At 41.3% G+C, this 7,866-nt stretch overlaps 1 long non-coding RNA gene and 1 other non-coding gene across 2 annotated transcripts; both read right to left on the bottom strand.

The window, feature by feature from the left end:
- Window positions 1–542: 542 nt before the first annotated feature.
- Window positions 543–5,140, bottom strand: LOC125482143. Its single transcript, XR_007261559.1, has 2 exons — window positions 4,563–5,140; window positions 543–830 (listed from the first exon to the last, which is right to left on the bottom strand). It is a non-coding gene; the product is annotated as an uncharacterized LOC125482143 (long non-coding RNA).
- Window positions 5,141–7,315: 2,175 nt separating this feature from the next.
- Window positions 7,316–7,441, bottom strand: LOC125482144. Its single transcript, XR_007261560.1, has one exon. It is a non-coding gene; the product is annotated as a U6atac minor spliceosomal RNA (small nuclear RNA).
- Between the last annotated feature and the right edge of the window lie 425 nt (window positions 7,442–7,866).

Here is a 7,866-nt window from a genome sequence, read left to right as displayed (position 1 = left end):
GAGTATGGTCTGTAGAGACCATGGTTAAATCAAACCTAATAAGGTCGATACAATAAAGCAGTTATGCATGTACCTCATTTATTACAGAACAGAAGCCATGAATAACAGCATGATTTCAACATTATAAATCCTTGGAGGACTGTGGAACTGTTTCAGCACCACTTAGAAGTCTTGAAGTATATAACCATTCAATTTTTCTTCATTTCAAATATTCTCGCAAACAAGATTAGATTTATTCCAACACACTCTGGATAAGAAATGTACAAAACCGAACAATCCGTTTTATATTTTGAATACCACAGACACTTTTCCCTTCGAAGATTATCAGGCATTTGAACACTCTTTGATATAGTAGTGCATGTCAAATTGTGCTGTTTTATCTGTTTTAGTTGGATCACTTTATAGATGTTATTTAGTTGTCTTCTATCTGCAGAGGCAAGGAATAAGACAGAACACCAAAAATAATGCATATCTACCTTTACTTTCCAGCATACCATTAAATCGAGCTCATTTACCATAAAAATATGACAAATACTCACTGGTCCTGTACATAATATATTTATTTATAGCAATGATACAGAAGTTAAAGTGGCAACAATTTAACAGATTCTCTCTCCTCCTTGCAATTGTAGTCTAGTTTGAAGACATCAAGTCATGGAACAACTTTAAATCTATCCGGTTCTCCTTTGGTTTGCCAGAACAGCCGTATTCACTCAGTTTCAAAGGAACATAATGCTGCACGGAGGCAGCCAGCTGTCCAGCGCTTTGACTTCGAATTTTTATCCACGCTGGTTTCAGCCAACTCTTGAATCCTAGCATAGCAAAACTTCCTAAAATAAAAATAAATAAATTGTTAATAATTCCTAATTTTTATGAACTATGGTGGAGGTTGCACAACAGAATCTGAATATTCTCAGCTTTAGTGTATCTAAGCATATTTCTGTACAGGGAAATGTTGGAAACTTATATGGAGTAATATATTAGAACATGCGTTAAAAGACAGGAGGCAACAACACAATGTTTAATAATGAGTAATATGCATTATTTAGGAAGACTGGAGCAGGAGTTGGCCTTTGGCTGGCACAGTGGTTCAATGGTTAGCACTGCTGTCTCAGAATGCCAGGGACCTGGCTTTGAAACCCCTCTCAGGCAACTGTGTGGAGTTATATTTTTTCCTTTGTCTCATTATAGGTGACTCAGAACAGTGCTGGTTCTAATATATTCAGTTAGCTTTCTTGTGAGTGGTATAAACCCAGTCTTCCAATAGCAATTGAACGGGATGGAAAAACATTTGCATGCCCCTGATTTCTCAACTTACACTCTCAAATGGCAAGGCTTCCCTAGAGAACATACATTTGTCAAAACAACCCTATTATCATTGTTGTTTTCGTATCTTCATGCACTTCCCATGTAGAATTGGGAAGCACAGTGGTTAGCACTGCTGCCTCACAGCACTAGGGACCCAAGTTCGATTCCACCTCCGGGCGACTGTCTGTGTGGAGTTTGCACATTCTCCCTGTGTCTGCGTGGGTTTACTCCGGGTGCTCCAGTTTCCTCCCACAGTCCAAAGGTGAGCAGGCTAGGTGGCTTGGCCATGCTAAATTGTCCACACCTGACCAGGGATATGTACGCTAGGTGGGTTAGCCATGGGAAATGCAGGGTTAGAGCGCAGTGGTGGAGGATCTGGATGTGATGCTCTTTGGATGGTCAGTATGAGCTGAATGGTATGCTTCAACACTGCAGGGATTCTATGACTCAGCTCCTTGAGCCTGCTCTGCCATTTTAGATCCTAACTGCTCATCTACCTTAATACCATATTTCCATACTATGCCTATAACATTGATTATATTTAGATATAAATCAATCTCTATTTTGGACATACCTTATGTCTGAAGCAGAGACATCCAAATGTTCAATACTCTGAATGAAGAAATTCCTCCTCATCTCCGTCCAAATTGCCTGCCCCCTTACCCTGAAACTGCATCCACTGGTGTAGCCTAACCAGCTAACAGCAGTTATTCTTACTGCATCCATATTAGGACAGATAAGTCACTACTGAGCACGACATGTGTTTTCAAAAGCTAGGATGATAATGAAGCTGATCATATCTGATCACTCATCCTAAACTTTTCTTGTCCTCATTATAGCATTCACCTGCCAACTTGACAGATTTCAGAGCTTCGCTCCTCAACCCAGAAACATCAACAGATCTTATTCACTCTGTGACTATACGTCTGGACAAGAGCCATTAATTCTATTTCTGGAAAAGATATGTGAAAAACAATTAAAAATCTGTATATAAAAAGACAAATCAAAAAAAAATCAAAAACTTTTCAAACAACAAAATCCATGCTCCGATCAAGAACACAAGAAACAGAAGCAGGAGGAGACCATTCAGCTGGTCGCTCTTGTGGCTGCCATTCAATACAATCATGGCTGACCTTAAGCTTCAAATCCACTTTCAGGCCTACTCCCCATACCCCTTGATTCCTTGAGATTAAAAGTCTGGGTGTTCCTGTTTTACATGTATTCAAAAATGGAGCATTTTCAACCTTCTCTAATAGAGATTCACAAACTACTGACTGAGCAAATTTCTCCTCGTCTCAGTCCTAACTGATCATTCTATTGTCATAAGACTGTGACACCATGTTTTAGATGCTATGAACTACAGGAAGCATAAACTCCAGAGAGTTTATGGTCTCTCATTATTTCATTGAAAGGATGAGACCCTCATCTCAATGATTTTAACAACTTTAACAATATTGAGTTAACACAATAGCTGCAGTAAGGCCATGGAATCCCATTAGACAATCAGTTGCTGCCCGAGTGAGTACAAAGAGGAAACTTAAACATGGAAGGTTACAGTCCCAACATGATGCTTGCCTGATCTCCAATCCATTTATTTCAATCAATCAGTGAACATCCCTGGCTATGCGCTTGATCCAGCTGATCATCTATGCCCACGGACATGTTTGCAATCCATAATGGATTCAAAACAGTCAGATTTTTTATGCATCCATAATTTACCTACACCAGGCTTCCAATGACATGGAATTTACTCATTTATTTTGTGAGAATAGCCATTTGTTTTATTGCCCATTAAAAAAAATCACAAAATGCTCAGATCCTACTAATGCGTGGGAAGAAATGTACAGTTAATATGTCAACAGATGTTAGAATTTGTTGACTGATTTGAAACTTGCCAAGATTTTCAACACAAACACCGGGTTTGTGTGATTATAGTTTGAAATCTATGCAACTTCCTTTCTGCAGTATAATTTCAAACACTGCAGAAACAAAGGGTGTGACTTCCTTAGTAGAACATAGTGGTTCACATCAGTGAGAGCTGTGTTCCAGAATGAATACTGGCTCACACCACAAAGCTGGATGTTTTCTTATTCATTCATGGGATAGAGCATCATTGGCATTTATTGTCCATGCCTGTTTGCTCTTCAGAAGAACCTTTTTGAATCACTGCAGTTCACATGGTGTAGGAATACCTTCAATGCTGTTAGGGAGCAGGGTTCCAGTATTTTGACCCAGTGACAGTGAAGGAACAGTGATATATTTCTGAGTCAGAATGGTGTGTGTCTTGAAGGGTAACTTGCACTTGCATGGTTTTTCCATGCATCTGCTGCATTTGCCCTTCCATGTGGAGGTCACAAGTTTGGAAGGTGCTGTGATTTGAAATAAACCTGTTGGGCTATAACCTGGTGTCGTGTGACTTCTGACTTTGTCCACCCCAGTCTAACACCAGCACCTCCACATTATGTTTGTGGAGCCTCTGCCTCCAGTTAATTATTCAATTATCCACCGCCATTTACAATGAGGTATGACAAGACTACGGAGTTTTGATTTAATTTATTGCTCAGCTCTGTCAATAATTTATTGATACTGCTGGTTAACACGCAAGTAGTTTTCTGCTGTAGCCTCAATGAATTAACACCTTTTTTTTAGGTTAGATTGATTCTGTCCCCGCCTTGCTCCCCTACCCTCCAAGGGCTGGGTCCCCTGGCTTGATGTTAGTAGCTGAGTGAGGGATGTGCAAGGGTCACAGATTGTGATGGAATACAATTCTGCTGCTGCTGATGGCTCACAGCACCTCTTAGCTGGCCAAGTTTAAGCTATTTGGGATTTATTCCATTTGGCCCTATAGTAGTGGAGGTTGATTGAGAGGGTGGCGTGTGTGAAGATTTGAGTTTGTCTCCACAAGGACAGTGCAGTGGTCACTCCTACCAATAGTGCCATGGACAGATTCATCTATGGTAGATAGTCAGGGAAAGATGAATAGCAGTTCAGATCATCCAACTCAAAATGATGAACTAAAAGATCCCCTTTCAGTTCGTCTAGTTAATCCTTCCACAAACAACTCACATTCCCCAATACAGAATCTAATCATCTTTTAAATGCCAGATACAGTCTTCACACAGATATATCAGGTACTGGTGATTCATTGGTAATTATGTATTCTCCATATACAGTGATTAATCAGAGAACATTTCAAACTGACATTGTTAATTTGAAAGACAAGAATGGAGAATCAGCATAATCTAAAGCATCACCTTCTTTGAAAAAGTTGATTGGTTTTGCAGCACCGAGCCTCAGAAAAGCTGAAGACACATAATTTAATGCCCAGCCCAAGTCACCTCTCGAACTGACGAGAGCAATTGACCTGAAAAACAACACAAAAGATGAAAGCACTGACAGAAATAATGGCACTTTAATGTGAACCATTTATAAAACATTCCGAGGATGTTTTTATCACAAATAAATTGGGTATTTATCCAAAATGATAATGTTTCTCCAACACTTGTGAGTGCATAGGTTAAAGGAAAAGGGCAGGTGTTTGGATTATCAGCAAGCACTGAATATTTTACCACAAGCTGGTTACAAATGTCAAGGCAAATGACTTTAAAGAGATTGAAGCCCTGTAGACAGACAGTTGACTCGGAACCAAAGAAAATGGGTGTTTCTCAGATTAGCAATGTGTTGATGTCATACTCCAGGAATCTGTGCTGAGACAACTATTTTTCTATTTGAACAAAGGCCTTGAACAGAGGCACAAGACAAATGATGTTGAAGTTTGCTCTTAAAGCTAAAGGGAGCATGGCAGCCCATGGGAAAGAATGCAAGAAAATACAATGGGGTAGCAGGTGGGCAGATAGGTATCAGATGCAGTTGGCTGCAGGAAAACATGAATTAGCACACTTTGGGAAAGAGCAATACAAGTACATGTATCTCAAATGGCAAGACACTGTGCAAGGTGCAGGAGAGGAAACATTTCCTAACTCAGATCTCTTTAACACAAACACAGGAAAAGCTGGAAGCACAGCAGCATTTGTTGAAGCATCAGAGAGCCAATGTCATGAATTCATATCTTATTTCAGAACTAAAAAGTAAGAGTTGAACAAGTCAGTCATTAGAATTAGGAAACAAAATGGGAGGACAGAGGAGTAACAGCCAGATATAAAAAGCAGAAATAACAATGGACTAAATTCTGAATAATTTAAATTAATATCTCAATGAAATTGTAGAATTAAAAATAAAGAACAAAGATTAGGAGAAAATATGAGACAAGACTGGGGGAATGAGGAGGATGAAAAATCTGGGGATTGGGTTTTGAAAGTGAGAGATCAGAGTGAAATGAGAACCAGGTTGACTTTTATATTGTGTTTATCACAATATCGTAATGTTAATGAAGTTATACAAGGTGTGGTCAGCTCCCTCTCCTAAAGGGAGGAAGAAGTGAAGGTTAAATAAAGTAGGGAGGTGCTTGGAGTCAGGGATTACCCAAGATCATTACAGACAAGGGGGGGACATTGAACCCTCCAAAAATGGTCACTTATTTCTTCCTGTCACAATATTGAATGATTCCAGAGTTTTTGGCCTTTAATGTCGACCTTACAGACTATTCCAGATGTTGATCTCATTCTGCGACAATTTTTATTTATTCCCTCGTGGGGTGTGGGCGTTGCTGGCTGGGCCCAGCATTTATTGCCTATCCCTAATTGCCCTTGAGAAGGTGGTGGTGAGCTGCCTTCTTGAACCACTGCAGTCCTCCTGCTGTAGGTTGACCCACAATGATCTTAGGACAGGAATTCCATGATTTTGTCCCAGCAATATTAAAGGAACGGCGATATATTCCCAAGTCAGAATGGTGAGTGGCTTGGAGGGGAACTTGCAGGTGGTGGTGTTCCCATGTATCTGCTACCCTTGTCTTTCTGGATGGAAGTGGGCATAGGTTTGGAAGGTGCTGTCTAATAATATTCGGTGAATTTATGCAGTGGATTTTGTAGAGATCTACACACTGCTGCTATCGAATGTCAGTGGCAGACGGCGTGACTATTTGTGGATGTGTTGTGAATCAAGTGGGCTGCTTTATCCTAGATGGTGTCAAGGTTCTTGATTGTTGTTGGAGCTGCACTCATCCAGGCAAGTGGGGAATATTCCATCACACTCCTGAGTTGCGCCTTGTAGACAGTGGACAGACTTTGAGGAGTCAGAATGTAATTTTACAGCAAGATGCTCTGCTTCACCCAGCTTTCATTGACTGTAAATGGATATCAATGAGCCTGGAGCACCTGATGCCTCTGAGCTCTGTCATGGACAATGAGAGCTTCCTCCTCCCCAGTGCCCCATCCTCCTCCTTGGAAGACTGCTCCCATTCTCCCAGTTCCTCAGTGTCTATCACATCCCCTCACTGCCTGTTCCGATTGTGCAGAGCACAGCATGCCAGGATGATGCAGCACTCTCTATCCAGACTGAGGTGCATCCTGATCCACTCTGTGAGCTGGGTGCCTGTGCCTATTCCCTGTGCCCTTGTAGCAGCCTTCAATACAGTTGGCACGCCTGTAACATGAGCCTATGCTTCCTCAGTGACATGGCTGTGTATTAGAAAGGTGCCACGATGGTCCGGAAGCATTTGCAAGTGTGGGATGTGAGCCGAGTTGCCGTTTGATCACAGGCAACATTCGGGTCACTCACAGCAAAGTGATGAGCTGCATTTGTCAGGTGTCCCTATTGGCTTCCCTGTTGAGTTTCCCCAATGTTGAGCTTGTTTTTGAGTTTGGTAACAGAGGAGGCTGAATATTAATGAGGTGAGTTAGATCATTGACCTGGTCTTAAACAAATGATAATCCCTGTCAACAGGCTATACCCCAACTACTTAGTGAGTGTCTTGGTTTAAATTTTTTTTATTACTAACCTATATTTCTAGTCAACCTGTTCAGAGATTACACACCACTGGAGTAGGTGGAACTTGAACCTGAGACCACTGTCCCATAGGAACATGACCACTGAGACACAAGACGGCCTCACAATAATATGTTTAGATGTCACTAAGTAGATAGAATGCCTTAACCATTTGTGTGCTGTAAGGCCAATAGGACCTCTTCCTTCCTTAGCATAGGGAGGGCTAACCTTCTCTCCTTTCACACAACACATGAAAAACAAGGTGGTGTTTGCTGCTCTCAATGAAAGATGATCTTCACAACACCTCTTGTCGGATTCTGCTTTACATCATACCGTAGCCAATGTCGCTCAGACCTCTAAGATTCCACTCCAAAAACATCTGGGAAATCAGATTTGATTTCAGATTACTATGGAAGCAGGTGCTGATGGAAATCAAATTGAAAACACAGAGCCCTCGGAGGTCAGAGTTCAAAGCAGAGCAGTACAGGCTGGTTGGGCTGACATTGTGTGTGTGGAGCAGTTGAAACAAAGATAACCTAAAGGCTGGATTTAGCAGAGATAGTAGGAACTGCCGATACTGGAGAATCTGAGATAACAAGGTGTAGAGCTGGATGAACACAGCAGGCCAAGCAGCATCAGAGGAGCAGGAAAGCTGACGTTTCGGGCCTAGACCCT

The sequence above is a fragment of the Rhincodon typus genome, unplaced genomic scaffold (genome assembly GCF_021869965.1).
Source record: "Rhincodon typus isolate 14 unplaced genomic scaffold, sRhiTyp1.1 hic_rhity00006348, whole genome shotgun sequence".
In the NCBI taxonomy this organism is placed as follows: domain Eukaryota; kingdom Metazoa; phylum Chordata; class Chondrichthyes; order Orectolobiformes; family Rhincodontidae; genus Rhincodon; species Rhincodon typus.
This window is presented reverse-complemented; position numbering and strand designations above follow the sequence as displayed.